Below are 12874 nucleotides of genomic sequence, written 5' to 3'. Positions count from 1 at the left end.
ACATACATACATATATATTCTTTGTTAGAGGATGGACCCTGTTACAAGTCTATAAACACATTCAATACATAAGAGTCCATGTTAGAAGACTTTGAATCCTTGTTAGGAGATTCCAACCCTATTAGGAATTGTAGAAGATAGAAGGATAGACAATCCAAACAACTTATGGGACAAGAGCACTGAACTCACTATCCAACTAATCTCTCAACTATTCCTTTTAGAATAATTATTCATACTATGCTTTATCCTCTTTCCTTTATCTTGTCAATTAGAGAAATCATTGTCAGACCTTGTAGACTAGGTCACAAACCTTGGATCCAAATATCAAACTTCAGATCACCAAATAAAACCTCAACAAAAAATTTCTCTCCAACTTTTCTCAGCTCTTCTTATCTTCACATTTCAATCTCTGTACTTCTTACAACCGTTCATGCCATCATATCCAATCAAAGGAAAATGTCCTTCCTTTATACTAAATCTATAAAACAATTTCTTGAGTTAGATATTACACCTTCTCAATTAATTATCATAGGACCACATTAAGAACACATTATACTTAGTGATAACAATAATCAATCACCTTATAACTTGAATACCTTTTTGTACATGTAATATTATGATGAGCAAGCTTATCCACATCATCACCAACATGTCTTCTACACATCTTTAACCTTTCTTCTCAAAATAATAATTTTTCTACGAGATATAACAAGTTTACAAGAACATGCTTCTGTAAACTCTATCTCAAAATAGTCATCACCAGAACTGGCATAACTTCCTCCAAATTTAATTTCTTATGCTTTTGAGTTTAGCTACATATAATAGGCACTTATTAGTATCTCCTTTTAACCTTTCTAGTGAAAGTACTCAACAATCTATCCATACCAACTTGATCTTTTTGTTGTTATTTTGTCAAATACCATAGAAAATTGCTATATTGGCATCAATGACAAATACAGTCATGAATGTAACATATCTTCATGATAAGGATCTAATCATGTTTCTACAATACTCCCCCATTTAAGTATCATCAAAATTCATGCTTCCAACAATCTCCCCCTTCAGCATTGATGGCAACATAGATGAAAAGCATCGAGTTCCAAGAATACCAACTATAGACTATTATCCTTTCTTTTCAAATCTTCTTCATCAATCATTCTCCCCCATTGATATACCTCAATGTGCTCTATATCATGTTGTAATCTCTCCCCCATTGACATCATTGTCAAAGGTTTCAACAACCATCTATCTGTGCATCAACTATTATTGACTTGCTCAAGTGTCCAAAGACACTATTCAAAACAAAATATATCAAGATTCCTTGATGGCTCTATCCATCACAAATACTCCCTCATATAGGAAGAATTAACATTCAGTCCAAACAAACAATAGTTTTTTGTAACACTAGATTGATGCACCCTTTCATCATCTACTCTGATGTAGGTAGGGGTATAATCCTTAGCATAACTTTCAAATACTCAAAGGTCACTTTGGGAAGAGGCTTAGTGAAAATATCTACAATCTACTCTTTGGTGCTTACATACTTCAATTTGATTTCCTTTTCTACAACTTTCTGTCTCAACATATGATACTTGATAGAAATGTGCTTAGTCTTAGAATGCAATGCTGGATTCTTTATCATATTTACTGTACTTGTGTTATCATAATGTATGAAAAAAAGTTGGCTGAATTCTATCCTTATATCCTTTAGCATCTACTTCATCCAAATAGCTTGATTACAATTATTTGTTGTTGCAACATATTCTGCCTCTATTTTACTCTATGAGATACAATTCCACTTCTTGTTTAACAAAGAAACCAATCTTCCTCCAAGAAAAAAGGCTCCACCATTGGTGATCTTTCTATCATCCATACTACTTGGCCAATTAGCATCAGTATAAGCATATAAAGTGAAATCATTAGATCATTCATACCACAATCTAAACTCTAGAATTCCCTTTAGATATCTAAATATCCTTTTAGCTACTGCATAATGTGCTTCTCTGGGATCATCTTGAAATATTGCAACAGTTCCAACTACATTTTCTATATCCAACCTTATGTGAGTCAGATATTGCAATCCTCTAATCATAGTTCTATACTTCTTCTACTTAATAGTAGCTGTCCCATCCTTTGAAGATAACTTATGTCTAATTACCATAGGTGTTCCAACTAGTTTACATGTTTCCATGCTAAATCTTTTAAATAGATCTTTCAAATACTTAGTCTAAGAAATAAAGATTCCTTCTTTATCTTGCACAATCTATAATCCTAGAAAATATTTCATCTCTCCTATCATACTCATTTCTTCTTCAAAATTGTCACTTTCATCATCATATCCTCCAAATATGATATCTGCAACAAACATTACCAAGATCATCAATCCATTATCTATTTCTTTCCAATATAGATTAATGTGTGTCATACCTTTACTAAATTCATGTTTTGTCAAATACTTGTCCAACCTTGCATACTAGGTTCTAGGTGCTTTCTTTAAGCCATATAATTCTTTCTTCAATCTATATACCGTGTCCTTGTCATATGTTAAAGGAAAACCTTTAGGTTGTTCTATATATACCTCTTCTTCAAGTTCTCCATTCAGAAATGCTAACTTGACATCCATCTAAAATACCTTGAATTTCTTATGTGCTACATAATCTAAGAATAACCTTACTACTTCAATTATTTCTAGGAGTATAAGTTTCATCATAGTCTATTCCTTCTTTCTATGAGTAACCTTTACATGCTAGTCTTTCTTTTTTCCTTACAACTTCACCTTGTTCATTCATCTTGTTCCTAAATACCCATTTTGTTCCAATCACATTCTTGTCAACTGGCCTAGGGAACAATTCCCATGTCCCATTTTTCACTATCTAATCCAATTCTTCTTTCATAGCTTGCTTCCAATAGTCTCTACTTCCAATGATCTACTTTGGTAGATTATTCTTTGTCATATTCTTACTAGAAGTAGGAGTTGTTATGTCAACTCTTAGCTTTGTTCTAGGCTTCAAACTTTGTTCTTTCCTTAGCTCTCCTTTGTTATGCAAATAATTGTTAGTCTCAAAGAATACTTCATCATTCCTTGACTTAGTAACAATATTTTCATCATTAGAATTATAGTCAAGTATTCTTTCTTGTATTCTAAATTTCTCATCAACTCTTACATTTGCACTCTCAACAATAGTTTTCAAGGCTATTTCTGCTACTACTTTTTCTTCATTAATCAATTTAGGCTCAATATTTTCAACATCATAGCCATTTAAGAATCTTTATATACTTGCTTCATCTTCATCATTAAGTGAACTCTTTCTAGTTTTCCTTAATCTCTTGGACATCTAGTTGAAAAATAACCAAACTTTTTACATGTCCAACAAAAAAAGTTTTCATACCTACTGGCTCTCTTTTTGTAAAAAAATAAATATCTTCCCTCATCTTTATTTCTTCTTCAAATTTGGATTTATCTTTTCTTGTGCTTCTATTCTTTTGTAAACAACATAAGGATTTTGGATCTAAAAACTTAATGCTTTGTTCTTTACACAAATATGATAACTCACCAAGAATTTCCATCATCTAGGTGTCAAAATTTCTACTATTTGACATAGGACTATCCTTTCTAATTATGTTCACCATGGATCCCCCAAAGTTGTTAAAATTTATCTTCAAAGACTTGATGCTTTGATACCAAATATTAAAAAAAATAGTCCACAAAGATAATTGAGAGGGTGGGGGGTGAAGATATTATTTAATTTAATAAGTGAGATATGACTTTACAAATACCTTTTTCATTTAATTGAATAATCTAATTCAATTAATTAAAATAGGCACAATTATTAAATTAAATATTTTAATTCCTTAGTACATTAGCCTTAGGATATAATTTAATTTAATCAAAGTATAAATACTTCAAATTAAATTAAATCTTAATCAATAAGTTTAATGCAACTAATATGAGTCAATACTTTAGGAATTAAATAAAGAGTATAATGAATGCAGATTTAGAGTTTTTTGCATTTGACAATTAAGCCAAGTAGTGAGTAGCAGAATAAGAATTTCTTAGTGACATAGGACTTAGGATTGATCAAATAGACTAGAATTGGTGGTCATGGAAATGAGCTAATTTTGGGTATTACATTTTGCCCCTCTTTGAATGGATGTGTGAGAAACATGTTCAATTCAAAGAAAATTAGAAAGTGTGATGCACATATTAGAAAATAAGATTGGTTCCAAAGTTGATGTCACGGAGACCAATTGATAAGCTTTTAAGGACCATCTCCAAAATGGAGCTTAATCCTAAGGAATCCAAGTAGAACACCTAGATACATGAATTAATAAGCATTTTAAAGGTTTTCTTTAGAATGAAGTCTAACCTTTAAGGATCCAAATAGAACATCTAGATACCCAAGATTGCTAGCATTTAAAAGATTATCTCCAAAATGGAGCTTAACCTTTAAGGATCTAGATAGAACATCTAGATACCTGAGATTAATAGAATTTAAAAGATTATCTCTAGAATAGAGCTTAACCTTTAAGGATCTAGATAGAACATCTAGATACCCAAGATTGATAGCATTTAAAAGATTATCTCCAGAATGGAGCTTAACCTTTAAGGATTCAAATAGAACATCTAGATAAATGAATTTGATAGCATTTAAAATATTATCTCCAGAATGAAGCTTAACCTTTAAGGATCTAGATAGAACATCTAGATACCTTAAATTGATAGCATTAAAAAAATTATCTCCAGAATGGAGCTTAACCTTTAAGGATCCAAATAGAACATCTAGATACCTAAAATTGATAGCATTTAAAAGATTATCTCCAAAATGGAGCTTAACCTTTAAGGATCCATATAGAGCATCTAGATACCTAAAATTGATAGAATTTAAAAGATTATCTCCAAAATGGAGCTTAACCTTTAAGGATCTAGATAGAACATCTAGATACCTAAAATTGATAGAAGATATGAGTCATAGAATCATCCCTAGAATGCGGCTTGCTCCTCAGGAGTCAAGGTTTAGATTGTTTTGATACCTACCCATCAAACTCTTTATAAGATGTGATAGATGGAAAAGATGCTAGAAATAGGGGAATAAGATGCCCCAAGTGATGAGGACATAAGATGGGAACAAGATGCCCCTGAGCAATAAAGATTCAAATTTGAGTCAAAATTTAGATTCAATGATGTAATCATCCTACCCCCTTGGGAGTGAAATCAAAAGATAACACACCAAAAATATGATGTAGAGTAGTATAAAGAGAGATAGAAGAAATTGAAGAATCAGTAGAACATAAAAGAGATTAGAATGATCAAAAAAAAATTTATAGTTAATTCAGCATGATTTCAAGGTCCAAAAGACCTAGTTTGACCAAATTTGACTAGAGTTGACTTTTTTCATATTTTTTTTTGAAATTTTGAAGAGATTTCAAGTGGAAAATATTTGAAGAATCACAATGTATCAAAAAAAATGGACTACACTAGCATTCAATCGCATTAGTCCCAAAACTTTAAAATGCATTTTTGAGCCACTTAAGTGTGTTAGATTTTGAATTCAATCCTGAAAAAATGGGTTTAGAGAATCCAAAATAGCCAAGAGGGTGATTAATCAATCATTTGTGTAGTCATGAAGAACATGATGTTTTGAACAAGCTAGCAACCCCTCTTTACAGAAGATGAAAGTAGATTTGCAATTGAATCATATGCCAAACCAAGTAATGCAATCCTATGTGATATGCAACCCTAAACTAGATGCAACCCTAGGTCTAGTTACCAAGGTTCGACAAATTTTCATCATTGAGCATAGAGTGAAAACCCATATGTCATACAATTCCCACTGACATTGCAATCATAAAAATATAAATAGGACATATATTCTAGTTTTGTCAGGATTAAATGTAAGCATTCAAGGCACAAGAAGCCAAAATAAGTAGAACATTCATCCCTTTTAATGTTGCAAGTTAACATAAGAATCAGAGCATAAATGCTAGGATGACCAGAATGTTTTTTGCATGCAGACACATTGGACACACAAGAGATCCATCTCATGCTAGTTATTCCATAATTATTCTGTCTATAATGACCCTTGCATTCGTAACCTGAGACAGAAATGTACTAGATATACTCACAGTGACCCATACATTCACTTAATAGGACAAGTATCAATATGTACTATAGCATGAAGAGTTCACTCCAAAAGACAAGGAGAAGAACCAATGTTATTGATGTATCTATATAAAAAAGGTCGAGGTACACCTGACCATCCAATACGAGATGGAGGTTCTTATAGTGGGCACCCTTCTTATAGGAATATGTCAACTAATTGGAACTAAACCATAGATAGAAAGAAAAGAAAAGATCATGCCATGAGTCATTACTTCTCTAGTTAGAAATGACCTCATTGAGTTGCTCGAGGAGACATGATAAAGCAAAAACAAAGCAAACAAAGAAAATGCTCAGCATATCCAAACAAGTATGTCATTGTGAGTTCATTTTGTTGTGTCATAGGATTGATGTCTAGTGTCAGTGTCCAAAACATAGATGAAAGAAATCTCTTTAGTAGGGTGACAATAGTAGGTAGATGTAGTTAGAATGACTGGTGACTAAGGTCAAAGAGAAATCTTCAAGGTGAAGAACCTAAGAGGACATAGCCATGACGACTAGTGACTAACACAAGAGAGATCTTCCATAAAGGAATCTCAAAATGTGACCCAATCAATAGTAGGAAGAAATAGCTAAAACAACTAGTGACTATTGCAAAAGAGATTCAATGAGGTGAATCTTGACAAAAAGTAACACTAGCAACACTAGGTAGACATAGCCAGAATGACTAGTGAAAGTTGCAAAAGAGATTCTATGAGGAGAATCTCAAAAAGAGTGACACTAGTGATAGTAGGAAGATGTAGCTAGAATGATTGGTGACTATCACAAAAGAGATTCTATGAGGAGAATCTTGAAAAGAATGAAACTAAAAGGGAATGCCACCGAGCTGTGACAAGACTCAATCCATGGATACATGAGCAGAAAGTGGGAATAGTAAAGCAATTGTACAGATAGCCAAAAGATGCACTACAAGATGGAGCATTAAGAACAAGAGGTTCTTTTTTACCAGGTTTTCACCTTCTTGGCATAAATTTCTCTTTTTTTCCTACCATGATGCCTATTTCTGGGTTTTCACCAATGACACTTTTCTTGTTTTTTCATTTTTTTTGTATTTTTCTCTTTTTGATTTTTTCTATTTTATTTTTTCTTTAGGGCTTTTTTTGATTTGTAGGATTTTTTCAGGTCTTATAGATATGTACAAAGAGCTACTGAGATTAGATCAACTATAAAATTGCTTCAAGTGGAGAGTGTTGACAGGTTCTTTGAGCACTTCTCCCTTGGTTGTGGAAAGCTAATAACCACCAGATCCATACACTACTGATGGGGACACAACCCAAGCATAGAATGGACACAACAGGAAAGGGAAAATCTTATTAACTATAAAAATATTCTAGTACACTTAGTGTAGAGAAATAGACTCCAAAACATGCCCTATGGGCTTACAATAGCATAAATCTGGAGATAAATTCTTCTCCCAGTACCTTCTCTCAAACTCCACTCCGAACTGCCTTTTACAATGCCAGAAATGTTCTTAAATAGACCCCAAAGGGTTAAAGATTTGAAATACATTCTAGAAAGTGCTAGTTGGCATCCACCAACCAAATAGAAGGCTCCAAAAGTCACATTAGAAGTTGGCACAAAATTAGAAGAATCCAGAAACGGTAACTGAACTTTCAAGAGGCATAACTTTTGAACTGCAATAACTGTTTACATTTCTGGAAAGCTCTCAAAGCACTCTATAGCCTTATGGACAGCTTCACTTGTCCCCAATTTTTTGGCCCCATTTGAAGTCATTTAATGCCCCTAACCTGACTTTGAAGCATTCTTAGGAGGTCTCCAAAAATTGAAAAAACTACAATAACTTTCAGACCGTGGGGCCTTTTGACCTGATTCTTTTTCGGAATGCTCTAAATTGTAATTAAAATCATCCCACCAATTTACACCTTTTAGTTTACCAAAATGATGGCTCAATTACATACTCCTATTTTTTTGGCATTTACACGTATCCCAAGGTGATTAAAAAATCTAACCCAAAACAGTAATAGTGGAACTGTGAGAGTTGGAACCTTTATTTGACCCAAATGGGTATCCAAAAAATGAAAACACATGAAACAAAAACTAAGTCCAAGTACATTTTTTTGGGTGACACAGGATTACCCTTATACCTCTGGATGCTCCTGCATCAGACACCCAGGGTAGATTGAAAAGTGACCCTGTCACTTTATGAATGGTAGAGGAAATCCCAAATGGGAAACCTTAGCTGCTGATATCCAAGTTGAGTCCTTTATCAACCGTCCTTTCCACTTGACCAGATACTCTTCATATTGCCTATTTTTGGCTCTCCTACCCACACGACTATCCAGAATCTCCTCTATCTTCTCCTTCTTAGAAATAGGAATTGGTTTCTAAGAATTGGACATGGCTCTACCATCAGCTCCTTATCTACACCATCATCATGATAATCTGTTAAGTCTACAATGTTGAAAATAGGAGAAATGTTAATTCCATCTAGCAACTCTACTTCATATGCATTTCCTGAGTCATGTTTCTTCAAAATTTTGCAGGGGCCGAATTTTTTCATTTTCAGCTTGTTGTAAGTACCGGCTAGAAATTTTTCTTTTCTTAAGTGTAACATGACTAGATCCCCTACTTGGAATTCCTTATGTCTTCTCCTTTGATCAGCCCTAGCTTTATATTGTTGGTTCATCTTGGTAATGTGTTCCCGAACCTCCTCATGTAGACGCTTGATTTGTTTAGCAAATTCTTCAGCTTCAACACTTGTCCTCTCCCCTTGCTCTATCTTCCTCAATTTTGGTGCAGTCCTTGGGCTACTTCCATATACAATTTAGAATGGTGATTTACCTGTACTCCTATTTATAGAGTTATTGTAAGAAAACTCTACTTGTGATAGAATCAAATCCCATCCCTTGGGCTTATCCCCAACTAAACATCTCAAAAAATTGCCCAGACTTCTATTTACCACTTTTGTTTGGCTGTCAGTCTGCGAGTGATGTGTGGAACTAAATTTCAAGTCTTTTCTCAACTTCTTCCACAATATTCTCAAGAAATACCCCACAAATTTAGTATCTCTGTCAGAAACTATACTCCTTGGGAGGCCATGTAGTCTTACCACCTCTTTGAAAAACAAGTCTGCAATATGGATAGCATCATGAGTTTTGTGGCATGGAATGAAATGTGCCATTTTGGAGAACCTATCAACCACCACAAATACTAAGTCATTACCCCTTGTTTCCTCAGAAAGCCAAGAACAAAATCCATACTTATGTCCTCCCATGGCTTTGATGGAACATGCAATGGCTGATAAAGTCCAGTATTGTGACTAAATCCCTTGGGAACTTGACAAATCTGACAACTCTGTATAAACTTCTTCACATCTTGTAAAATATAAGGCCAAAAATAATATTCTCTAAGAATGGAAATGATCTTATCTCAACCAAAATTTCTTTCCATCCCTCCACTATGTTTCTCCTTAATCAAAATTTCCCTCATGGAACTCCTTGGAATGCATAATTGACTGCCCTTGAAAAACATATCAATCTAAATTAGATAGTTTAACCACTTAGTTCTATCTATAGCAACAGGTTCTTTACAAGCTTTCCATGCTTCAACAAAATTAGGATCCTTAGGGTACAAATTCTTGAGTTTAGAAAACCCAACTACTTCAACTTGCATTACTGTAAGCAACAACTGTCTCCTACTTAGTGCATCTACAACCCTATTAGATTTTCCACTTCTATGCTTCAACATAAATGTATAGCTCTGCAAGAATTCTACCCACTTCATATGCCTCTGATTCAATTTACCTTGGCTATTTAGGTACTGTAATGCCTGATGATTAGTATACAAAACAAATTCCTTTGGAAATAAATAATGCCTCCATTTCTTTAAGGCCTGAACTATTGCATTGAACTCTTGATCATAAACATAATACTTCCTTTTCGCATCATTCAATTTTTCACTAAAATATGCAATAGGCTTACCTTCTTGGCTTAATATAGCCCCAATAGCACTGCCACTGGCATCAAAATCCACCTAGAACACCTTTCTAAAATCTAGAAGTGCCAACACAAGTTGTTTTGTCACCTTCTTCTTCAGCAATTCAAAACTTCTCGCAACTGCCACTGTCCATTTGAACTCTTTTCTATCCCCTCTTATTGTGTCAGTCAAGGGTGCACATATGCCACTAAAATTTTTAATAAACTTCCTATAAAAACTAACTAGACAATGAAATGATCTTACCTTAGTAGTAGACCTTGGAGTAGGCCATTCCAAGATGGTTTTTACCTTCTCTAGATACATTTTAAGACCTTCAGGTGATATAACAAATCCCAAGTAGACTAACTCCCTTTTTACAAAGATACACTTCTTCAGATTAATTAACAATTTCTCTTCCCTTAACCTTTCAAGGACACTATGAATATGCAATAAATGTTCTTTGAAAGTCTTGCTGAAAATTAAAATATCATCCAAATAGACAATAAATTTTTTTTCCAAGAACTTCTTAAGTACTTGATTCATAAGCCGCATGAAGGTGCTTGGGGCATCATCAATCCAAAGGGCATGACTAACCACTCATAAAGACCCTCCTTGGTCTTGAAGGCTGTTTTCCACTCATCTCCTTCTTGAATTTGTATCTGATGATAGCCACTCTTGAGATCTATTTTTGTGAAGTACTGAGCTCCACTCAAATAGTCCATAAGATCATCCATTCTTGGCAAAAGAAACTGATACTTGATGGTTATCCTATTTATAGCTCGAGAGTTTGTACACATCCTCCACTCTCCATCCTTCTTTGGTGCCAGTACTGTAGGTACTACACATGGACTCGGGCTCTCCCAAATCAAGCACTTCCTCAATACCTCCTAAACCTATCTATTTAGCTCCTCAATTTCAGTAGGATTCATCCTATGAGCAGCCTTGTTAGGCAAACTAGCTCCTAGGATTAAATCTATTTGATGACTGATTTGCCTTATTGGTCAAATCCTTTTGGAACATTATCAGAGATGATATCTCCTAACTCACTTAGTAAATCTGAAACTTCAAGTGGTATTTCACTACTACCTTCTTTATCTTTCCTAAGAATCAAAGCATAGCACATATGTTGATGTTTCATTCCATCTAAAAACTTCCTTCCATCAACAAGACAAATCTTAGTATTGCTACATACCTTTTCACCTTCCTTTTTCATGGGCTTTAGTTTGTGGCAAACTCCATCCTTTGTTAGAGAGTATGTGTTTGCATGACCATCATGTACTACATTCCTATCAAACTACCACTATCTTCCAAATAATAGATGGTAGACATCCATTGGAATAATATCACAAAGAACTTCATCATGGTAACTCCCAATTTTGAACTTCACTAAACATTGTTCACTTACCAATACCTTATGATCATCTTTCACCCAAGCAATCCGATAGGGCTGGGGATGTTTCTCCCTCTTGAGCTTTAGATTAGAGACCATCTCCTCTGATACCAAGTTATCAGTGCTACCACCATCAATGATCACATCACAACATTTATCCTCACACTTGCACTTGGTACAGAATAAACTCCTCCTTTGTCTTGGTTCAATCTCACCACTTAGTAGGACCTTTTCATTTACTAAAGTCTCTCCTCTTTCTGCATCCTCTGAATGTGATGATTATGCATCCTCATCCACATGAGCAACCCTAGCTTGACCCTCAACTCTCCTATCTATCCTTCCTTGTCATTGAGGGCATTCAAAGGCATGATGACCTTCTTCATTGCAATGGAAATAGGTACCATGAAAGCCTCCTCTTCCTTGTCCATGTCCTCTACCTCTTCCTCTCTAATTTCCAAAGTCTTGATCATGAGAGCGGTTGAAACCCTCATTCCTCTGGTTCCTGCAAGTATCCACATCTTCATTTTTCTTTTGGGTTTCATTTCGGCCTCCAGATGACCTACCACTACCCCTTCCTCCTTGACTATGCCCTCTTTGTCTCCCTTCAAACCTCTTATTTAGCTTCTCTTCAACTCATAGGGAAAATTGGTATGCCTCTTCAACGCAGGTCATTCTTACTAGACTTAATTCCTCCTAGATGCTAGGTCACAACCCACTAATATAACAAGAAACCTTCTCCTTATTTTCTTCTGCATGCCTTGCTCTAATCAAAAGTTGGTAAAACTCCTCTATATATTCTTGGACTTATTTTCTTGCTTGCTTTAACCCATGCATCTTCTTAAACAAATCAAGCTCATAGTCAACAGGAATGAACTGCTTCTTCAATTTGTCCACCATGCGATCCCACCTTGTGATATTATCCTTTCCTCTTCTATTTCTTTCCAATTGAACCTCTTGCTACCAAATTTTGGCATGTCCTTTCAGTTTTTCCTTTACAAACTTAACCCTATCTAGGTCCCTGATATCCTCATACTCAAAGTACTCTTCCAGTTCATTGATCCAATCGATCAACTCTTTTGGCTTCAAATTTCCTAAAAATACACCCACATCAATTGTAGGTCTTTTTCCAAACTTAGTAATGGCCCTAAAAAGCCTTTCCTCTGCCTAATTTAGAACTTCCCTATAAAATTCCCCTTCTGGTCCAATTTCTTCTTCTTCATTGTCATCCTCACTTTTGTCACCTGCAACAACATTTGTTCCTCTACGGAGCTCCTCCTGCAATTCTTGTACCTACCTTTGGAGGGCTCTAACCTCCTCAAGATTAATAGCTCTGGCCCTTCCACCATCCTCTCTTTGTGGAGGCATCTTCTTAACTCAAACCCACAACCACA

The sequence above is a fragment of the Cupressus sempervirens genome, chromosome 11, assembly GCF_028749045.1.
Source record: "Cupressus sempervirens isolate cs-2001-9-10 chromosome 11, ASM2874904v1, whole genome shotgun sequence".
Lineage (NCBI taxonomy): Eukaryota > Viridiplantae > Streptophyta > Pinopsida > Cupressales > Cupressaceae > Cupressus > Cupressus sempervirens.
The sequence above is the reverse complement of the archived record's forward strand: the minus strand, read 5'-3'. Positions refer to the sequence as shown.